Source organism: Gouania willdenowi, chromosome 19 (genome assembly GCF_900634775.1).
Source record: "Gouania willdenowi chromosome 19, fGouWil2.1, whole genome shotgun sequence".
Classification (NCBI taxonomy): domain Eukaryota; kingdom Metazoa; phylum Chordata; class Actinopteri; order Blenniiformes; family Gobiesocidae; genus Gouania; species Gouania willdenowi.
The window spans coordinates 19784286-19804501 of NC_041062.1; positions in this window are offsets into that span (position 1 = coordinate 19784286).

Sequence of the window (20216 nt, forward strand, 5' to 3'; positions counted from 1 at the left end):
ATAACGTCACAGTATTTTCAGCGGAACTGCCAAATTAGGACGACTCCAGGCCCAACACTATTTCTCGCTTTTATTTTGTAGTCCAAGCTCAAGGATGCAGAAGTTACGAGAGGATAAGTCAAAATGTTCGGTTGTTGGATGTAGTAACCCACACGCTTCATTACACCGTCTCCCAGCATCAGAACCTTTTCAAAGTGCCTGGTTGAGTTTTATTTTTCACAGAAATGTACCCACATTTGTGGGTAAGGTCATTTTTGTGTGCGCGAAGCACTTCATGGATGACTGCTTCAGCAACCTCTGCCAGTATAAAGAAGGATTTACAGAAAGACTTTGTCTGATTGAGGGTTCAATTCCTTCTATCTTTGGAGACGACGAACAGAGCACTTCGGTAAGCTGTAAATAACGCTAAAAAGTGTGATGATAAGACGTCCCTGTCATTGTTTTGTTAGCATTAGCAGTTGAACGTCTTCATATGTTAGCGCTGTGTGCTTGTTTTAGATCCTTGATAATATGGCCTATGTGATTTAATTTAAGTCTAAAGTTTTCATTAGTCATTTCATTTTGCCGTTTTTGTCTCCGAAAAGACTGTATTAAAATGCATTTCGTGATGTTAGCTTGGCGCTAGCGTTAGCTCGGTGCTTGTGTTAGCTCACTTGTTAGGGTTCTGCAGGTTCATCATCTTCATTTTCATCTCGCTCCGCCGGGTCCGACTCTGGCTGGAACATGTAAGGCTGGATGGACAAGTCTTCTGTTGTTGACATTTTGTAAATAACGTGTGAATAAAAAGTTTCTGCACCGCAAGACAAGTATATCTCTTCTATCAAACTACAAAAATGGCCGAACAGGGTGGAGTTGAACCGAGTGTCACCTCTGCAACCTAGAGAGGGGGCGGAGTATGAAGTGTCTCATTTGCATTTAAAGAGGCCACACCAAAACGAGTTGCTCTTAGAAGCACATCAGAAAAGGGGCATGTGGAGCTATAATAATGAGGAATTCAGACCCAAGCAGTGCAGTTCCGCTTTATATAGACCACAACTGTATGATTTATATGTAAAAAGGAAGGATTTAAAAGCATGATATGTCTCCTTTAAAACACAGCTGTGGTCATCAGGGTCGTCTCACTCCTGGGCCTCGAACGTAGATTTCACAGCATTTTTATTCCATGTTGTTATCTAGTGTTTCTCCTCCTTTGGCTGACACATGGCTGCACGTGTGTCTTCTGTTGTTATGATACGTCAGACATTAGTGAGTCAGGGTCAAACATGAGCTCATCAAAGATAAAGACGTACATGCAGGAAGAAATGTATGTCTAAGCAGTTTTCAAAAGTTTAAATCTTACAGTATTTCTTTCAGTTAGAAGATGTTTTACATTTACAAATCCAATGATCAGTTATTATAGTTAGTTAAAGGTTCCATTTTACTGTTGAATAAAGCAATACAAATTATGTTTAAGATTATTGTTTTATTTCTTATTGTTTATCATTCATGGGTCTATTGGGTTTGATTTATTTTGGTATATAGGACATGAGTTGTTTAACGTGTATCAAGTTTAATTTAAAAATAAAATTATTGTATTTGTTAATGATTTAGATTGTGGGTCAAACTGACATTTTAATGTTAATCTGATTGCCTTGTTTATATCTGATTTGTGTCCGTCTGTAATACCGGTCCGTCGGAAACACTTCCGTTGCAGAAACACTTCCTTTGTGGCCATTTTGCATTCGTGTTGTGACCTTTTTGCATTCGTGTTTGTTTCTGTAAATGCATTCACCTGGCACTTCACAGCCACCGTAGGAATCACCTACTACTCTTAAACATGTTCATAAATGATTCCTTACCTCTTTAGCACTGACAGAATATCTGTAATATTACGTGAATATCTGTAAAAATCACATTTTTCTATTGGCTCCGTCTGCTGAGAGAGATTTTTGGTCATGTTGTTGATGTATTATGTTTGTTGATGATTTGAATTGATTTTACTGATGATTTTAAATGTTCTTATTGATTTTAAACAATTGAATGTTTTATCATGTAAATCACATTGAGTTGCCTTGTGTATGAAATGCGCTATACAAATAAATTTGCCTTGCCTAGCGTAGCATCTCTTCTTCACTGCTAGAATAGCCGCATTTCAACCGACCACTGGGTTACCAGCGCCCTCTGCTGGTCGAAACAAATATCTGATGTAAATGCAGTACACTGACTAAAATGAAATATCTATTATAAATAACTAATAGGTTTCACATTGTTCATGTTGTAGTCTTGGCCCTTGGCCAAATTTGCACCTTTTTTATGTTAATTAATTTTACCTTTAAATGTGACCAGCAATGGCTTGTTTTAAGATTCACTAGGATTTAACTTAAGTGAAAACAATTAATAATATTTATCTTAATTGTATTTTTTTTTTTGTTAAAACCGTATTTCAAGATTGTGCCTTTTTTTAAGACTCTATGTTTAGGTATAGTTAATAAATGGCTAATAATAACACATAATAGTCATAATTTCAAAATTCCTGTCAACTTTAACATTTTTTTTTTTTTACAAAAACAAAGTGGGCCGCCGGTGGGCTTCTCTACCACTACTGGTGTTTGACTTTGTATGCACGAAACATACATTGTGTTAGTTTGTTAATTGACACGGGTGTGTTTGGTCTGCAGTGAGACTGAAATATTTCAGTTAACTTTTTCTTTCAATACTTACATTTGGAGTGTTTACCTGTGTTTTCTGTTTGCTTTACTTGAATTTAAAAGCACGTCATTATTTTACTTGGCTTTTGACACGTAATGATTGCATGTTACAAAAAATAAAGGCAAGACTTGCAGAATTAATTCGTCTTTACAGTTTATTTTGAGGTTTGGAACCATCTGGTGTAAGTTTCAATCAACAGGAATGACAATAAAGAAAATATAGACGTATACGCACCAAAATGTTTTTGTTTTACCAAAAAATTGGGATCCATATACTGATTTTGATTAAATTACCTGGGCCGGCTCTGTACACACACACACACACGCACACACAAAGGTCCCACCCAGGTGTTGCTGCATCTCAAATCAATGATCCACACACTAGGCTGTATTTCACTGACGGACCTGCATTGTTGAACAATCCAAACAGGTTGAAAACAAAGAGATGTTGGCACTCCACAAAAATAAATAAATGAATAAATAAATATTAATTCACACATAGGTGGCCAGTGGGAGAGTGTGCACAGGACATGCATGTGTAAAAGTCAGTGTCAGGTCTGGTTACCAAACCACAATTGCAGGGCAGAGCTCTGTGGTCAGCTTTGTAAGTAAAGGACACAGCAACACTATTCATTATCACACGGGTGTGGCTTTAAGCTTGTAGCTCAGAAATGTTTTCAATAAAGAAAGAAAGAAAGAAAGAAAGCTCATACAAAGGCAGACATGCCCACACATGAGAGCTTCCTCACAGTCAGTGTGTGACATATTGATGCTGTTCTATCTATATACACACGTCTGTGTGTCCTCTTCATCATGCTGTGTAATGTGTGTTGGCGCTATTATTATTGACACCCACATTTGTTTTATTAATAATAATAATAACTTCAATAAATTGTTTGAGATAAGGAAATCTGTTGAATTCTTTTGTTTAAATGTCCAACTCCTTAGGAAAGTATTGCATGAACTTTACATCTCCCTAAATGTATTAAATCCAATATGTGCTGTAGCAGATAGGGCTGGGTGATGTATCGAGTTTTCTATTTCAGCGATATAGAAAATTACAATATTGCTAATAAATATATATATTTTGAGAGCTTATTTCATATCAAAACAGCTTATGCAATAAAATAAATGGTGTATAGAAGACGTTTGAGCTTTTGAATTGGTTTTTATTGCAAGCGTTACTATGGCAACTGTTGTGATTGACAGCTCACAGTCCACAGAGATCATGTTTATAAGTGAAATGTGCTGCTGCTTTCAGTGTCAGTGGCAATAGACCAGATGTCCATTTAAACGATACAAACGGGACTGATCTTTGTGAAAAACTGGGACAAATGAATGGTTTTGGTGAAATCGACCAGGACACGGGTCGTAACTCTGAAAACCGGGACTGTCCCGGGTAAATCGGGACGTCTGGTCAGTGGTCGCCCTATTTTAGGGGCATCGCATGGCTTTAGTTGTCATTCTAGATGGCAATATGTTGTATTTATATCAGTTGTAGCTCCGTTGTTAAGTACACCATGATTAATTCACGTGTAAGGATTTTATCACATGATATTTAACAAAATGGGTTTCAGGCAAAGTTTGCATGAATATTTTGAGGGGACTTTGTATGGACACTTCCCTAGCACTGTTAACTTGGTCTTATATCGTCCCTTGGCCTCTTCTTGTAGTGTGTCTCAATAATTGTTTGCCATCTTATGGGTTGTTTCTTTGTTCTTTGTTTTCTTTGTTTTTTGTTTCGTGCACCAACTACCAAGACAAATTCCTTGTACTGTCCTAAAAACTGTACTTGGCCATTAAAACATTTCTGATTATGATTCTGAAGAATACAGAGATATAAATCACTCCAGTATTTAAATAAAGCAGGTTTTGTCATCAGAGATACAGGAAGCTGACGAGTAGTTTTCCCCTAATTCAAGATGGCGCCCGTTAATTTACTGGCGGTGGCTATCCGTACGGTTGCCGTATCAATATACCGACATTCTATCCGTACGCAGCGCCCCTTTTTGGCCAGTTTAGGTCATGTGATAGGTCAATCATTGGCCAGTTTAGGTTGCATGACTGAGACTAAACCTAAATCTAACCCTAGCCTTTATCCTAACCCTAACCTTTACCATAACCCTAACCTTTACCATAACCCTAAACCTAAAAAATGTTGCGATAAACCTAATCCTAATTCTAACCCTAAAACGCTACGTACGTGTACTTTGGTAACCGTACCAAGAGAACCGGGGGCTGTCCATACGGCAACCATACAAATGGACGCTTTCTTATTTACTACCGCTAACTCCATCTGTGACGTAAACCTGAATCTCACTGAAATCTTGACGGATTTACAAACGCTTTTGTTGCAATGCGAGCAGGCTTTCACTGCTCTCTGCATTGTCTTCTTTCCTCAGCCGCCAGATGGCGGGCACTTTGTTCTAAGTGTGGTGTTGAGATGCAACTAGTGGTCATTTACATCACATGATTTGTAGAAAAACGAAAACACATTTGTAGTAATCTCATTGACAGTGTAAACGCCCTCAAGTTTGTCTCCGAATTTGAGAACAGAGAGAAACCTGAAGTGTTTGCCAAGTCAAACACTTTTCATTATTCTTTTAATTGGTATACATCCAGAGACATATTTGGGGTCTTCATTCATTTTAATTACAAAAATCATCTTAACATTAGCATAAAAACAACAACAAAAAACACTTTGTTCAAGAGCATCAGTATATCAGCATAGAGACTGATACTGATGCCTGTCTGCCAGAGTACAAACCCAGATAGCACGCATACGTCTCGCCGATGTCGGCCTCAGATCGTGAGTCGGCATTCTACTCCTAATGCGTCATTTTGAGTATTTTTCCCCACAAATCTGTGATATCACTTATAAAATTGTAAAACTGTAAAATGTCACTTCCATGAAGCTGTTTTTGTACTGGGGCTCTTTTGGTAATGCTGCTGAAAATACATTTATGATCATGAACTGTGTCTCTCTTTATTTATCCATACATAATAAGCTATCTGTTGTTGTTGTTGTGAGGGGGCTAAGCCCGCGGGGCCAGGGAACCGCGTATGTAAGCATACATACGGACCAGCGGTGCTAGGAACCCAATGTAATCATTTTGATTATTATTATTATTTATGTTCTTACCTTTTATAGTTCCGTTGATAAAAGTGGTGCTGCAGTCTAAACCGTGCAAGGGAGGGCGGTGCCCTTTGGAGGTTGAGTCCAAAACCCCCAGGGGACCTTGGATGCAAAAATTCATATATAACTGCACTGGGAACCATTAGAGTGTAAATGATCAATAAATCAACATGAACCCTGACAAAACCCTGGTGTAAAATAATAATAATATAATTCATAATAATATTCTGATAGTTTATTGATAGAAATGGAATGAAAAAAAATTGAGGTTGAAATGTCTGCATCATACTGTTAAATCACTTTGTTTTCAATATTAGAACCTTATATTAGGCTAATCTTTCTTTGTCTGACTAAATTTCATATTCCATAAATCATCTTCTCCATGTGTGAGCTGCCTCAGTCTCTCAGAAGAACTGATGAACAAACATCTCAGTGATGAAGATGAGCTCAGATTCTGATGGAAAGTGAGTTGATCAAGCACACGAAACATTTCAACAAGTTCAATAGTTTTTGTTCAAAGTTGAAACCAAAGCAGTCTGTGTAAACACTGCAGAGCTGGTGTCTCATTCTCTGCTGTGGTGACGAACATCTGGAACTGTCTGATTCTCCTCTGAAGCAAAACTCTGCAATCAAACACAAGACAATTCACAGACATTAGTATAAAAACAACCTTATTTTTACATTAAGCGTGTGTTCAGATTCTTTTTGTGTCAATGAGAGTCTTTACTTACATTGATTATTTTGGTTAATAATAGAAGTCTTTCTGTCCTCTGCTGATGTTTCCTCCTCAGGCTGCTGTGGATGCTGGTGCTCCTGTCCTCCATCTTTCTCCTCCTCCATCAGTGGATGGCGATGGTCCAGTCCAACATTTCACAGGCATTAGTATAAAGTCACCTCTATTTTTACATTAAACATTAGTTCAGATGCTCCTGTCTCACATTTTACAGACATTTTAAAAAAGGTAAGTTTATTTTGACATTAAATGTGTGTTCAGTGTTTTTGCTTACATTGTTTTGGTTGATGGAGAAGTCTTCTTTGGTCTCTGTCCTCTGCTGATGTGTCCTCCTGTCCTCACTTGCTGGGATTAAAAAGGTTATCTCTAATTCTTAACTCTAACCTAAGTAAACCTAATATATTATGCATGTTTTACAACAGTAACAGGACAACCACTCCTGCTGTTGCCTGTCATAAAGAAACAAAAAATAAAATCCTTACCATCTGAAAAAGTCCTGGTACCAGACGCTGCCTGGGAAATTAGCCGCCACCGCAAGACGCAAAGGCCAACTTACCTAAAACAACTATTTACAAAAAGGCCCAGGTGGAAGATGCACTGGACACACAAATGACCAGCCTTGGTTGGTGCCAATGTAACCAAAGGCTGAGCTAATCCCGCCAGACGCAAGGACCAGCTGTGGAAGCCGGGTACAAACAGGAAACTGCTCACAGATGGAGAGGAAAAGGAAAAGAACAAATGACTCTAAGATGAGTCAGAGCTGTCGTCCTGTCTCAGCGACTTCGTCCCAGGCTCACACTGACAGTCGGACGATGCAGGTTCCTCAGAACTGTCTACGTACCTGTCTGTAGAATCACTATGGTAACAGCTCTCCCTGGAGACACTGAGTCCAAGTGGTGACTCCTGAGAATACTCACCTTCATCCTCAGAGTCACTGGAGCATGAGGAAACAGACTCCTCAGGGGTCTCCCAGCCAGGAGTCACCTCGTAGATGTAATACACTGTTCCTCAGGAAGGTCCTCCTCAGGGGATTCTGGTTCTTCTGGGTCTTCGGGTTCTTCTGGTGCTTCAAAAACCAGAGGTTCTGCCCTGCCAGGGACCCAACCCTGAGGTCCGGCCCAGACCGGGACAAAACCCTGAGGTCCGGCCCAGCCCAGGACAAAACCCAGAGGTCCAGCCCTGCCAGAAAAAAAACCCTAAAATAAAAAAGTAATTGAATGAATAAAGAAATAGGTTAGTATACAGTGATTTTAAAACATCTTCATTTCATCACATTATGAATAGCGTTAAAGCTTTTTTTAAACTGAAACATATTTGGACATTCCTTTAGTTGTATATTTAAACTGTTCTACTGTCTCACTCCATATACAGAAACACTAAAGCTTTTTCTTACAAAGCTCCTACACACATCCTCAAACCTCCACACAGTAATTTACACATGGAAGGATTATTGAACAGCTGAGTATGTGCAGTAAGTTATGAGCCAAAACATACTGTTATTAAATCTTACAATGTTTTTTGAAATGCATAATGTGTTAATAAAATAATAATGAAATAAGAGAAAAAAAACTAAGCCATTTAAACTTAAATAAGGAGAAATCCCTCTACATTAAGAAACTAATCAATGTGTTAAACAAAGCATGTGCAAACATCACCAGCATTATTAGAATGGATCAAAGAAATATTCAAACACAAATATTGTAACTACATTTCACCCAGTCTAACTGAACATCATTAACTGCTAAATCAAACGTAAAGTATGAAATAAATTACAATTTTCTAATGAAATTTACCTCAGAAAAGGACTTTAGTATTTTTCACTAAATACACCCAAACACTCACTTCAGAGTAAAATTATCACTAAAGCACAACAAAGGACATCTGTCAGCGTTTCTTCATTTTAATTTTAAAGTTTAAACCATTTACTTTAGGCCTGATACATCTTTATTTTTAATTATTAGATCTTTCTTAAACCTCAACCTGTGTAAAACAAACGTCTCAGACCTGATTTAAAGACATACCGACACAAACCTGACGATTGTAAATGATCTCATGTTTACACTGTATTATGTTTAGTGCTAATTATTAAAGAAGGTTTATCAGATGAGAATAATTAAAACATGACTTACCCTTCTGACATGTGATGGAAACAAAAATGAATTATTATTATTTGCAGTTTTTGAAAACTAAGAAGTTGCTTTTTGGAGCCATTTTAGTTTGATTACAGTGATTATGAGATGACAGAGGGTCAGTGCATGTTTTGGTCACTGGATTTTCAGTTCAGAAAATTCTACTAAAAATTCGTTTTTAAATTAAGAAAATAAAATAGACATTAAAGATTGTTTTCTAATTTATTTATTTTTTCCAAAATAAGGTTATGTATCTGTATGATATACTGAAAGTAACTCCATACTAATAGTTTGATAAGACAATTAAATGTGTTACTTAATGCAGCCAGTAGATAGCGCCAACATATCTCCAGAGACTCTGGGACAGATATTGATATTGTTTTTGTTAAATCTGCTTCTATACAATCCATAACATTAACATCAGTTTATACTGAAGTGGGAAAAACCACTGGGACACACTTTACTTATTTATTTTTTATGTTTTTATTCTAAATAAACTGCATTCATAATTACTCAAAATCAATGGTTCTAAACTTTTAGAAGCAAATACTGATACATGATGTTTTATCTTCAGTGTGATGGATCAGGAATGAGCTTCATGACTTTTACTTTGAAGGATTTCTGGAGAAGAGGTCAATAAAAGACATGGTAGATCTCCGTCATCTGTAATATTTCACAATATGTAGCAGATTTATCATCACACACAGTCACAAAGGGCCTCATTAATTACAATAGATACACATTGAATACAAGTGCTACAGTTTTTACTCTTTGTCCAAAAGTGTGGAGCAATTATTACAGCAAATGTTTGAATAGTTTACTATTATTAGGAGGAATCTGTTTCACATCCTATATGTCAACTGTAAAATCCAGTAGAAAAGGTGATGTTGTTGCTCTTTTCCAGTTGGATTCTGTACAAATGAAAGAAATAAAACTTAATATTTATACATGGATCCAAAATACACTGTTAAATATGTTGGTATTTGAAATATGTCGATCTTTGAAAGGTATCGTCCATTAACAAACCTCCAAAAGCCCTAATGTGTTTTTATTAATTTTATTTGGATTATTACAACTGGTGGAAAAATTCAATTTAATTCGAACACTGAAAAAAAGACTGAAGTGTATAAAGTCAAGTGTATAATTAAATATATAAAGTGTAAAGTTCTACTTAGATTTTTCATCTGTGCTGTCAAAGCTGCACTTCTTTCTCTTTTTCATTTTTTTAAGTGTCTTATATTTTCTTAACATATTAATATTTATTTAGTGCGTTTCAAGAATTCATGTGGACTTTGACTCCAACCTGCTGCTCTACTCTTTGAGCTATAAAGCTTATAGAATAAATCCTGTGAGAAGTTTGAATAAATCACCTCATAAACTAAAATAAATAAGAGTCATGTGACCTTTATTGTGACCTAGAGTTGGTGAAACTGAGCCGTGTTGTTACATTCCTTTGTGATGCTATTTTCTGCTCAGTGGAGGAATGCTTACAGCTGTAATACTTTTGTTTTTGTTTTTTTGACGCTGTTGGGCAACAAATGAAATGTCACCTTTTGTTTATGTCTTTCAACCAGTGTCTTTTTTTGTGTTTTTCTGCAGAAAACCCAAAACTGATATACCTGCTTGTGTGGAAGCGCTCTTTATTTCTTCAATGGAAAAAGGACGCAGATGTAAGATATGTTCAGACAAAGCCAGGGTTGGGGTCAATTATAATTGTTATCACAATGAATTGATAATTAGTTACAATAATGGCGTAATTGTTATTGTAACTGTAATTAAAAAAAAAAAAAATATTGCTGTTGTAATTATAAATGAATTGTAATTGACTTTGTAATTGTAATAGCCATGGAAATTCTATATAAACTACAATTTAATTAAAACGCAAAACTGGGAAACCATATTAAGAGTTCGATGGCTTACACATTGTCAGGGCCAAAATTGTTAGTTAATGTTTATTAACATATTTACTCATAGACCTTATTCTTTTTAAAGGGATAGTTTGCCTATTTAAGACATGACATTGTATGCAATCCTCACCAGCACTATAGTGCATACACATTGTTTCACTTAGTGGTCACCTCCCTGGTCCGAGTTCTGGCCGCTTGAAGTTGTTCAAGAAAGTAGTCCCGGTTAGTTTCCGGGGCCACAAAACTGTGCGTTTTTAATAGAAAAAAATATATGCGTTTGAAAGCTTGATTCATTTACATCACAAAACCGCCCACAAAAAAAAAAATTCATACCTCCAGTTTTAATCGGCACTATTTTCTCTTCCGTTTCCATCAATCCGCGCTGCCGTCAACGTCATCGGTGCGCCTAATCCCATCAGCTGTTGATAGCGCGACTCGCGGACAACATGTCTGACTCCGAAACTTCCGGAGTACACCGATGCTGAACTTCAGCAGATGGAGATAGAACGGGAAGAGAGAGAGCGAGAAGACAGAGACGAAGTTGTCCAAGTTGATGCTGGGCCCACTGCTGTAGCAAGAGCCAGGGTGAACGACAAATGGTGGTGCACTTGTTCAAATTGTAACGTCATGCTAACAGAGGTTGAAAGCTATTGCTGCCATGAATGGGAACTAATCATGCCACAGGTGCAAAACCTATCAAATGACAAGGAGGCCAACGCAGCGTCTGTCTGCATTACATCTAATGATGTTTTCCCTACAATGCTAAATGCTGGTGTCCTGGAGACGTTCTTCTACGTATCAAAAATCAACTGGAAAAAGCGACCCAAACCAGCTGGACTTGACGGTCAGATGTCTGCAGAGTAAGTGTGCTCTCTAATGTTGCTTTGTATTTTTTTCTGTTTTGTGGGTTTTCACAGTTGTAAAGCACTTTGATCAACCTAAGCGTCGTTGTAAGGCGCTATATAAATAAACTTTGATTTTATTTTATCTCAGAATTCGACAACTTCACGTTGTCTTGTCAGTTGGCTATAGAATAGCCTATCTGACTGCATTCATTACTATTACTGAGTTGGCGCCAAATGTAGCTAACCTACATCATCAACAATTAAAATACTGTCTTTATAACAAAATGTATCTGCCAATTCATTTCACAATTTGTGCTCCGGGTTTGATGAATACTAGTTATTGCAATTATCTATAGGCTACGCATTTCATTCTTACCTCCAGTGTTTCTCCACACAATTCTTCAGCAGTCATTTTGTTGATTCTGTATAAAACTCTCCATGCTGTCTTCCAGATTTGAAAAATAACTACAAAGACAAGTAGTTTTCTAGTTTTCCAAAAATATGTCCCAGCTTATATTGTGTTGTTTGTCTGCTCTTCCAGACAGTACAGGCTTGTTGCCTATCGCATGGTGACAGGATGGGCCCTAAAAGGACAGAAGCTCGGCAAAGGCCACAGACGTGTTCTTCCCTCATGTGTGGTGGACCTCATAAGATCAAAATATCCATCACCAAATGGACAATATCAAGGGTTCAAGGAGTCAGAGGAAGCAGAGCTTTTGTTTTAGATGTGTCAAAGAATTTTTTTTTTATTGAACACTGTAATATTCAAATATTACATTTCACATATGTACATGTTGTATGAAAACAGAAATAAACCCTGTGTATGTTTCATTCCTGTCATCCCTGTTGATTATAAGTCATTTTCAGAAGCGTGATGTATGTTGTGCCACTACGTTATCTTTGTTTGGCTTTGGAGTGGGCGCAATGTTGGCCGGCAGGTTGATTGGAGGATGTATCTGGAACACCTTGTCTCCAAGTGTGACTTTTTTGTCAAGCCGCCGCAAAATTACCTGCTGCACCAAGTCTTTGCGGAAGTCTTGTTTTGCTGGCTCATACAGTTTCCTTACAACCCACTGATTGGATTGCCTTGAATGGAAGACGTTGTATTTATCTTTTCCTTTAAATTAGAAGAAGAAATGGATCACTAAAACAGTATTCCCAAATAAAGCAATTGGCCAACAACACAGCCAAAACAGTGTAACATTTGTAAGACATGATTATCCACTATACAAAAATACAAAAATACAAAAAATTTAGCAAGCAGCTCATTTACATAGAGCTAGAAGCAAAAAAGAAAAAGCAAAAATAATTCAATAAAATACAAAACAAAAGACTTATATCCTTGAGAAAATATTATATATACATACATGTATTATGACTTCAATCAATATAGTCAGTTTGTACATAAAGTCATTTCATTCAAGAGCAGAATGTTGTTCAATAGTAAGGGTAAAGATAAGAACAGATAAACCTTTATTGTCCCACAACGGGGAAATTCTCAGTGTTGCAGCAACACAGTGGATAGTTAAAAAAAAGAGTAAAGAATTATAATATAATATAAATATATACAATATAAACAATATTAAATTTAGTCCTTGGCGTGTGTGTGTGATCTACAAGGGTAAATAAATTTTGCTCAAACTATGAAAAGTTACCAGTTCTGAACAGTGGTAATGGCCATGATGTGCTGTATCTGCTATACTCACCAAACTCAGTGCTGTCATGCTGACGGCCAACATTGTGGTTGTGATCCAAGACACTCAGTTGGATCCTGGCCTGCATGGTGACATATGAGTAGTGCTGTCTCTTCTCTGCATACTTTAGCATAGAGCTATGGAAAACTTCAAGACCCCCTAACAAAGAAAAAGATTTCATTAGATATTTTCTACTTCACATATCCAAGACATGACATTTTATGTCTGCAAAATTATTTCTAATGCTATAAGGGAAAATATATATATTTGCCTTATGGGAACACTTGCTAATGCACATTTATTTTAGCAAAGGACAGATGCAACATCATAATACTTATTTTCCTTCAAGCAGGGCCCTGATTCCCTGTCAAAAGTCAAATAACCACAATACACATAGGTAAATAATGTAGGGACACACATGATCAACTAAATGCTCATAGAAGAAGTCAAACGTACCTGTGTGTTTGAACAGTGTCAGCTGATTGAGGTCTTTCAAGAGGTATTTGTCAAGTACAACAGCCTTGAGAGCATTGTAGGCGCTACAATCATTTGCCAGCCATTTCTTTCTCCTTTGCTGCTCCTCATCAAGGTCTTCATGATAGCACTGGTACTCCTGGCCATCATCTTCCCAGCGGTGGATGCCACACACATGATGCAAGATAGAGGTCCACCGGCGTCTCAATTCCTATTGTTTTTGTTTGTTAAAAAGAGACGCTGTTTAGCAAATTACGCAAGGCAATGAAAATTGTTGGCAAACGGCAGTTGTGATTTAAAAATCGAGAACAGATGTTGAGAAGTGAAAAACATCTAACAATTGCATTCTAAAGTAAAAAGAGTCTTTTTAGAGTTGAATAATTTACTTCTGAATGCCTATATCACATCAGGTTGTAGAATAAACTATACTCCACCTTCTCATCTCCACCACAAGCGCTGCACGACCACCAGAAATGATTTCCCAGAGACTTGACCCATGGCTGTAAGTCCTGGTTTTCTTTTTTCTTTGCTGCTGCACTTGCCTTCTTCTTCACACCTAGATTTTTGTTTAAAAAAAAGTGGGGGGAAAAGACCCTGATGATTAGTTTTGGATAAATTGATGGAGAAATCTACAACGGCTTCCTTTATTTGTAATTCTATATGCACAAGTTACCCAAGTACTTCATTCAATTTATATATGCAAAACTTCCCCAATAGTGTAGCTAGCGAATAAACACATATGCTGCAACAACTAATAATACCTTTTGCAACATGCCATGGATCAAACTGATGCCTGAGGTTAGGGTAGGACTCTCTCATGATCTTCCGTATTGAAGGATGTCGGTCAGTGGTAACAACATCAACACAAACTCCAGAGTCCAGCAGACGATCCAGTCCCCTCCGGAATCCAACAGCCTCCATCGCGGGTGAACTTGAAGCCTCTGATACCTTTGTTGAAAATAGAGGAAGAAGAGAAAAACATGTGCAGAAAGGAACACAAAATCATAAAATGATGACAATATAAAATAGACAAAATTACTTCATTTTAAAATGGAATTTATTTTACCTGGATTAGATCAGACATGATGATCTTTTTTGTTAAGTCATCCATAAATCTGTAGGTTGTGTACTTAGCACTGTAGCCTGGAGAATCAGATCTGGATAATTAAAAAGGGAAGTTCTTTGTAAGATGCTTGAAAATTATGTAATTGTAATAACATAAGTGCACAATCTCAGTCCATACCCAAAACATAAAATGTACCTTGCATCGCCTCCAATGTCTGTGTCCCCCTGAACATGCAGTTTCCTGAAGCTCTGACAAAATTAATTCTTGCATGTCAGTGTAGGCCTGATGAACCACAGGTATCAGATGGGTAGATTGGAGTGCATAGTATGATGTCTTCTTTGGAAGTTGTAAATTGATGAGATCAGCCCACTCTTTAACTTCAGTCTCTGTAGTTCCAGTAAAGATAATGGCTGCTGAAGATACCAGGTTATTCTCTGGCATTCCACGGACCTCAGGACAAGATCGCCACATTCCCTTATGTTGATTCAGGCATGTCCATTCCACCTTGATCATGGATCCATTACTCACTGTGGTCTTCTCCTCAATGGCTACACCGCAAGTGTGACAAGTTGTAAAAAGTTCCATATGGGCTGACTCCTTCACAATCCACTTTCTCTCTGACCAGTCGCCTTGCTGGTCTGCTGTCACACTCACATCTGAGGAAGATGATGTAGAGCCACTCAGTGGAAGAAATGTGCTGTCATAAGCTGCTTCTGTGGAACTCAAACTTGTATCCAGTGTCTCAGATGCAACCGCAGAGCTTGGGCACATTGACTTTGAATGAAGAAAAACATAGAGAAGTCAAATTGAAGTGTTTGTGTTTATTTACTGAATGTTGGTCATAAAAATGGCTGATAGGTGCATGCACTGTTTATTTTAAATAATGTGTTCTTTGTGGATGTGTACTTTGTCAGGATTCTGACAAAATGTGTCAAAAAGATGGAAATGTTTGCTTACCTGTGACTCTTTCCAAGTGGGGGGTTGGGCTGTGTAAGTGCCAGAGGCTGATGGCCTTGTTCCTCGAATCGCTTCAGCAGGGCTTGTGAGAATCAAGGTCAAGTTTTTTCTTTTCTCAGAACACTTCCGAGGTGTTGACTGTGGGAGTCCAGAAAACACTTGATATTCGGGGTCACCACTGCTAGCCTCTGTCAGTGCAGTTTCAGCCATAGTGGGTGCAGATATGCATACCTTGGTAAACACAAGATCAAATCAAATGTTATTGATATCAAGACAAAACCTCACAAAACTGATACTCGTGTTACTTTTTAACTTATTCATTACATTTTATTCATTTGTTTGTTTTTGTGTTATTTTACTTTAATACCTGAGGAATATGCAATCACCTCTCAGGTGGACATAGGGAAACGGGCAATATAAGAAAAGTGCAATATTTAGGGCAATGTGCAACTATAGAGAAAAGTGTAATATTTAGGGAACTATCTGTATTATTATTGCTGATGATGTTATTGATGATTCTGTTTTTGTCTTACTTTTAAATTGTTATCTGCCGAGGGACAAGGGATGTAAATTAGCTTCTGGGTAATTCCCAAATACTTACATTTTCCAATGTTCATTAGTATGTACTGTCCCTTTTTGAATAAATAAAATAGAAAATTAGAAATTAGAATTGTGTGTGTGTTGAATCGGTTCTCTCATTAAATTGTACCTATATCCCTATATACAGTACTGTTTTTATATTAGACCTCTTTTCACGTGATTTCCACTGGAATCTAAACATCAGATTGTTTACCGTACAGTACTGCCCTAACTGTATGTGACTTCAAGCACACTTATAAACACGATGATACCAACACACGTTACAGACAATAACAGCAATAGCGAGGCATCATATATTGTTGTGTTATATAGAGACTTCAATTCATTAGTAAAGACATTTGCAGATTTTCTCACCAAATAGTCGATTGTTGTCGATGCTATCATTGCCCCGGTTAGCTCAGTGTAGCCTAAACACTGACATTAGCTTCAAAATCAAGGTGTCGTATGCAACATCAAGTTAGTAAATAGAGCTTACCCGTGGTACTGGTACAGCAGCAGTATTCAAAATGCGTTTTTTGCTGTTTCCTCAGTTGGGGATGTAACGTCCTCGCTGAAGTGAGCACTGCACACACGAAAATCCTTTATACTGGATATTTTCGCTCCCGCAGAATAGCCGATGGCAACCAGCCAAAGCTGTCTCATAGTAAAATCAGAAACTGGAAAATGATGTAAGCTGAACGGTGATCCCGGCACATTTTTGTGGTCACAACCTGGGAATTTACAAGTTCGTACCATTGTTAATGTACGTACGTTTTACTTTCTCTTGCTTCGGTCTTCCGTCGTTGCTATTAGAGTGTGTAAACCCTATTATCAGAACATGCGCGCTGACGTTGACGGCAGCGCGGATTGATGGAAACGGAAGAGAAAATAGTGCCGATTAAAACTGGAGGTATGAATTTTTTTTGTGGGCGGTTTTATGATGTAAATGAATCAAGCTTTCAAATGCATACATTTTTTTCTATTAAAAACGCATAGTTTTGTGGCCCCGGAAACTAACCGGGACTACTTTCTTGAACAACTTCAAGCGGCCAGAACTCAGACCAGGGAGGTGACCACTGAGTGAGACAATGTGTATGCACTATAGTGCTGGTGAGGATTGCATACAATGTCATGTCTTAAATAGGCGAACTATCCCTTTAAGGCTTTAAGTTGAGACTTTTCATTTCTGCTGTCTCATGTTTTCTGCTCTCTTCTCGAGGTCAGCTTCCCAAAACACATCTTATCCCTCAGACACGGAGGCATCACACAGTCACATGCCTACACACACTCACATAGTCACACATACACACCCAATACACATCCATTCATACACACAAACACCATACACGCACACACCTCCAACACTCATGACAATCAGGAGATACCAGAGAACTGGGTGTTTTGACCCAAAGAAGAAACTGTCTCTTTTCACCCTCTTCTATCACCTCCACCCTGTCCTCTTTATCTCCTGGGGGGAGGAGGGAGGGGGACTGAGGGGGAATATACGTGATGAGTTAGAACTGTGTGCCACTCGATCATCGGACGTCCGCCCGAGCGATCACTAATTTTGTCCATCTTTGTACTCTTTTTTACTTAGTTTTATAATAAACCTTTTTTATAAAATCATCAATGCCTCGCCTGGACTCCATCACTCAACCAGAGCAATAAATCATGTCTCCAAATGAGGTCAACCGCAAATTTGCCGTGACAATATAAATGATCAAACTCTGCAGTTTGATTGACTGCAGTTCAGTGAAGCTGAAACATGAGCCGGGATGTTTTGAGTTCACAGCTGGTTAGCTACTAGCTAGCTTTGACACTTTACGCAACCTGAACCTCCTTAAAGGTCTTATTAATGTGGCCCACGCGGCTCTCACTGAGCAGAGAAACATTACAGTGAGAATACAACAAAAAGAAGACTTACCAGTATTAATGCGGCTCTTGTGGGAAGTATTTTCCTTTTGCTGACCGCTCGGACGGTTGCTCGAACTATGGAGGCAGACATGTTTCTGGATTTAACTCGAAATGACAGCAGAAAACTGCGCATGCGTGCAGGAAAATGGTCAACACCTCCAATTAGCGAAACGACGCAGCTATTGGCTATCGCCTTGACGGACAGACGAGGCAGCCAATAGCGTTAACGAGAAAATTCTACAAAAACAATCTGACGTCATAGCTGTTGCGTAAGAGCCCGTGTTATGATAACATACAAGAGTCTTCCTTAAAGGTTATGTTACAAAGAAGAAACATTTTACCTCTGTAGTAATACTGCTAATAATTAATGTCCCCATATAGAAAATTAGAAGAAAAAACTTTTACTGTTTGGTTCATTTCAAAAATCACAAATAAATCTACCAATTTGTGCAAGTCGAACAAAGCCATTAAGATTAATAATAAACTTTCAGAAGTATTTATCTGGCATAAAACTTTTTCCCTCTTTTATATCAAACAAAAAGAAAAGGGTATTGAATCTGTTTCACAGACGCCAATAAATTACAATTAGTAGCAAAGTAAAGGTTTAGAAGTGGATTTGGCCAATGGCCAAAAGTCATTTACAATCACTTTTATTTTCTTGAATTCATTTTTGACTGGAATCTCACTCTTTCTTTGAAGTGAAAAATGCAAGATGAAATCAAAGGAGCAGATGTTGCAATGCATAGATATATGCAGACAGATTGAAGTGGATACAAGAAGCCAAAAACCATTAAAGGCAAAACCTTTACCTTAATTTCTGTACCCCCAAATTATTCTCACATTCCAGTCATTAATGCTGTTATGTCTTAATTTTAACTTACACACCATAGTATTCACTAATCTTGTACTCTTCACACAGCTCTGTGTACTACACAACACACCGCACAGCAATAGACTTCTGTGTAAAATAGTTGTAGTTGTGCATATTGTGTTGTGTAATCAAGCCAGTCTGGTGATAAGTGTGAAGTTTAGGTATAATGGTGGTTGCTGTGGACAGAGGGTGAGTGGTAATACCTAAAATAGGTATTTGGGATCAATGTGTCTAAAGTTAAGCTCAGTTTGAGTTTTATCCCACAGTCCAAGACATGCCAGTGCATCGTAGACAGATGTATGTGTAAGAACCGCTACTGCAAACCCAAGCGCTGCCCCAGACCCCCCAAGGCCGAGCAGCCCTCCAGACACCCCTAAGACCCCAAGCCGAGGGGCAGCCACCGCCCCACACACACACCCGAGAAAGCACCAAGGAGCCGAGGACCCAGCGCATCCAGCCACCAACCCCAAGGCCCCCCACCAACATCCACCCCATGACCCCCACCCAACCCTCCGAGGGGAGGGCCAGAGAGCCCCCTACCCGAGACCCCAGCAGAGGAGCCAAGGCCCACACCCAGTAGACGCCCAGAGCCGCGCAGTACGGGCAACCTCATTTTGTTCTTAAAGAAATTATATATTTACATTTGTTTTCGTGGTAAGCATCGATTTTATTAAACAACTGATAATGTGAACATCAGATCAGCGCACGGCTAACAAGCGAAAGTGAAACACAAACAGGGGCTCAGTGCACGCAAGATTTTTGGGAATAAATACATTTATTGGTATGGAGCAATTCTTTTGAGACCAAAAAAAAAAGGATCACAACTTCATTTTTTTTGCATGATCAATCTTCATATCAGTCCAGTGAAATAAATACAAGCAGACTGACTTTAAAACAAGAATGTTGAAAAATGACCAAATGTTTGAAATAATCCACCCAGAGGCTGCAGATTCCTGTGTGATAGAACAGTAACAGCATTTCTGTCTAAATTAAATTAGGGCATAGTTATGTTCTATTTCTTTAAAATTTGGATCAAATCTAAAATGTTTAAAATATAAGCTTTGAAGCGGGTAAGGCTATGAATAAACATAAAGCCCATTTCTTGGTTGGGACTGTGTTGATGCATCACACAGGGAGATGCACTCGCAAAAATGGATTTATTCTTGAAATACTAAAATAAAACTGTAGAGCTCTTGATAAAAGATGGAAAAACATGACATAACT